We start from the raw sequence: 4,472 nt of genomic DNA, 5'->3' as shown, positions 1-4,472 counted from the left end.
CTTTAGATCTCTGCAATAATGTGAAAAAAAAGAATTGGTAACATAAATGTAAGCAGAATCTTTAGTGTACTTAGATTCTTATTCTCTAAAGTGACTAACCAGTACTTTCATTCAGGTGCTTATCAATAAAACTTACTTGCAGCTCTGTTTTTAGGTCTGGTGCCACCCTAGGAACCGGACCTAAATGCGTCCCCTGTATGTGGAAGTGACATCACACGTGACATCACTTTGGGCTGCTTGTAATGTCACTTCCTGTGACAAGTGACTTCACTTCTGCACTTCCGCAGAGTTCTTATTTATTTATTTTTTAAATTAATAGGCACCCAAGGGCATCAAGAACGACAGTTACTCCCTTGGTTTGTATAGTAAATACACAGCTTTTAATCAGTTATAAATTCAGCAATATTTAAAAAAAAAATTAACAATCATTTTTCATGGATAAGATGCAAAGTATAAAGAAACTAATGCAAATCATGCCTGTTTTTTTCAGTGTGCACCTTGCCCAAAGCTTCTGGAGCTCTTGCACTCAAGACACAACTTTTGCATTCACCAAAGTAAATTATTCAAAGAAGCAGTTAAAAAAAACTTGACTAAACTCAGTTCTTTGAAAACCATGATTGCAAGCTTTATATATGAAGAAACTTGTGAAGCAAAAAACTGATCATGTAAAACAGAGAAAAAAAACTTGAATCAAGAATCACATTATCCTATTCATTTTCAAATTGGGACTGCTAAAAAAACTCAAAAAAATAGAATAACTTTGTAATGAGGTAATAAGCAACCCCACTGCCTAACATAGAAGATTGCCAGGTTTTGGTTGCCACATTTGTATGTTCAAATGTTTAAGATTTCTTTCACTTTATAATTCTTGACTCTAAGGGGGAGATTTACTAATCCACAAATTCTGAAAAGGAAAAAATCGGATTGGAAACGAAAATTTTGCGACTTTTTCGTCGCCATCAACAATTTTTCGTATTTGTCGCAATTTCTTCGTCGCTGCGACTTTATCGTATTTTGCGCGCCATCGCAATTTTTTCGTATTGAGCTATTGTTTGTAAACGGTGGAAAAACCAATACGATTTTTTCGCGACAAAAAAGTCGCAGAAAATATACGAAAAAGTCGCGACGCCGACAAAAAAGTCACAAAAATACCAATCATTACGAAAAAAATGCATTCGGACATTTCCCACAAAACCTTTGCTTGAGGTGATCGTGAGTATACTTATCTAAAAAGAAAAGCACCATGAATGTTTTCCGAGTGCTACTGTAAACGGTGGAAAAACCAATACGATTTTTTCGCGACAAAAAAGTCGCAGAAAATATACGAAAAAGTCGCGATGCCGACAAAAAAGTCACAAAAATACCAATCATTACGAAAAAAACGCATTCGGACATTTCCCACAAAACCTTTGCTTGAGATGATCGTGAGTAAACTTATCTAAAAAGAAAAGCACCATGAATGTTTTCCGAGTGCTACTAAGTAGTGATGAGCGAAACGGCGAAAATGTCGTGTGACAAAAAAAATTTGTCGCCCGCGGCTATTATTTTGTCGCGCGGCTATTGTTTCGTCGCCCGCGGCTATTATTTTGTCGCGCGGCTATTGTTTCGTCGCCCGCTGCTATTATTTTGTCGCGCGGCTATTGTTTCGTTGCCCGCGGCTATTGTTTCGTTGCCCGCGGCTATTGTTTTGTCGCGCGGCTATTGTTTCGTCTCGCGCGGCTATTGTTTCGTCGCCCACGGCTATTATTTTGTCGCACGCGGCTATTGTTTCGCCGCCCGCGGCTATTATTTTTCTTTTTTGACGCCGGCGACAATTTTTGGACGTGCGCCGAATTTTTCCGCAGCTAATATTTTCATCCTTTCGCGAAACAATCCGCCAATGGCGAAACGCGGAAATTCGTCGCGGATCCATGCCTGGCGAAACATTTCGCCCATCACTACTACTAAGGGCTAAACTACACAGGAGATTTTGTAGACAGAACACATCCTACAATTCGGTTGTTTTCACATGGGTCAAAATATAAAATAGTGGGTTAAATAAAGTTTGACCCACAAAGCCTGAATAAAATATCCTGTGTAGTTCAGCCTTTTTACTGCTGGCATTATACACTCAGACAGGTAGTGTTCTTATTCGCAATCATTAGGCTCATGCCACACTATGGGGCCCATTTATCAAAGTCCGAATTTCAGACTTTTAAAAGTACGTTAAGAATAATTTGTATCAAATCCGATAAATTCTGATGTGCGTTAATAGCGTGAAAATTTCTTATTGTGGTCATACAAAAAATCGTGGTACGATCCGAAAGTTTTGTATCTGAACAATTGTAAATGGCACAGAAAACTTTCTGACTTTGATCCTTCTGTGCATGATTTTGGAAGCCTCCCATAGGACTCAATGGCACTCTGCAGCTCCAACCCGGCCCATTGAAAGTCTCCCATAGGGCTCAATGGCACTCTGCAGCTCCAACCCGGCCCAAGGAAAGTCTCCCATAGGGCTCAATGGCACTCTGCAGCTCCAACCCGGCCCAAGGAAAGTCTCCCATGGGGCTCAATGGCACTCTGCAGCTCCAACCCGGCCCAAGGAAAGTCTCCCATAGGGCTCAATGGCACTCTGCAGCTCCAACCCGGCCCATTGAAAGTCTCCCATAGGGCTCAATGGCACTCTGCAGCTCCAACCTGGCCCAAGGAAAGTCTCCCATAGGGCTCAATGGCACTCTGCAGCTCCAACCCGGCCCAAGGAAAGTCTCCCATAGGGCTCAATGGCACTCTGCAGCTCCAACCCGGCCCAAGGAAAGTCTCCCATAGGGCTCAATGGCACTCTGCAGCTCCAACCCGGCCCAAGGAAAGTCTCCCATAGGGCTCAATGGCACTCTGCAGCTCCAACCCGGCCCAAGGAAAGTCACAATACCGAAGTGTGAATAAATCCAAAACTTTCGTACTCGTTGCAATACAATTTTTTCGCACAAATTATCGAAAAAGTCACAGAAATTAACGGAAAAAATTGCCGAAAATATGCACAGTTCTAAAACTTAGAAAAAAATATTGCTCCGTATGCAAGCGTAAACGAGGGGGGGTTGCTGTTCGTGCATGCATGGCGGGGGGCGACCAATGGGGGCGGCCTCGGGGCTGCATATGCTTCGTGTGGCATTAGCCTTATTGGAGGCAAAACAATCTTATTGGGTTTATTTAATGTCTAAGTTATATTTTAAGTAGACTTGGAGTATAGAGATCTGTTACAAAAAAGAGTGGAAAACCCCGGGTCCCAAGCATTCTGTATAACAAGTCCCATTGCTGTATTCTTAGATTCTCTCCACACTTCAAAAACATACTTGCGGGTTATTTGTCTTCTGATAAAAGTGGCCATAATGAGTGTAAATGTAATAAGGTACTTCCCACTGGGGAAGGGACTGATGTAAAGCACTGTGGAAATGTTGGAGTTATATGAAAAAAAAAATATATGAATTTTTAGCATTCGGACTCAATCGTACTTCAATGAATAGGGACCTAAGCATATGGCGCATATTTTTCAGCAAGCCGAAAAACGCTTGCAGAAAATATACGCCATACACTCAGGCCCGGATTTGTGGAGAGGCCACAAAGGCCCAGGCCTAGGGCGGCACAAATGTGGGGACAGCATGCCAGCCCGTTGCACCAAAATTTTGAAATGTAGCTCCCATATGGAGCAATGGGGACCTCTCCCCATTGCTCTGTATGCAAGCGTAAACGAGGGGGGGGTTGCTGTTCGCGCATGCATGGCGGGGGGCGACCAATGAGGGTGGCCTCTGGGCGCTCAGATATGAAATCCGGCGCTGCATACGCTTTGTGTGGCATTAGCCTTATTGGAGGCAAAACAATCTTATTGGGCTTTTTTAATGTCTAAGTTATATTTTAAGTCCCATTGCTGTATTCTTAGATTCTCTCCACACTTCAAAAACATACTTGCGGGTTATTTGTCTTCTGATAAAAGTGGCCATAATGAGTGTAAATGTAATAAGGTACCTTAAAGTGTAAGCTCCACTGGGGAAGGACTGATGTAAAGCACTGTGGAAATGTTGGAGTTATATGAAACATGTCCAACATGAAACAAAAAAAACATAGGCAAAATACAATTGCGGAGGGACCCACAGGGTTTAATACCCCATTGGGCTGGAACAAAAATAGGTAGTTCAACAACATCACTCCCTTTCTCCACTACAGCTAGGCTCAGCTGAGGGAGTTGGTAATAATGTAACCATGTTCTGCTGTTTTGGGCCAAAAACACCTATAACCAGGTATTTTAAAAGCCTCATTAAACAGCACAATAAAAAAGTATACTTTCAAGTTAGATATTTCAGAGCTTTGCTGTGCTTTAAGAAATCTCCACGAATGTAAATATTGTATAAGCAGCACATGATTCTTCCCACTATGCTGACAATACTGATCTTGTTGTCACTGTGTGTGTAAAAGGCAAAACTCTGCCTGCGGGGCGTGGT

This window comes from Xenopus tropicalis, chromosome 7 (assembly GCF_000004195.4).
Source record: "Xenopus tropicalis strain Nigerian chromosome 7, UCB_Xtro_10.0, whole genome shotgun sequence".
NCBI classification, from domain to species: Eukaryota; Metazoa; Chordata; class Amphibia; order Anura; family Pipidae; genus Xenopus; species Xenopus tropicalis.
The sequence above is the reverse complement of the archived record's forward strand: the minus strand, read 5'-3'. Positions refer to the sequence as shown.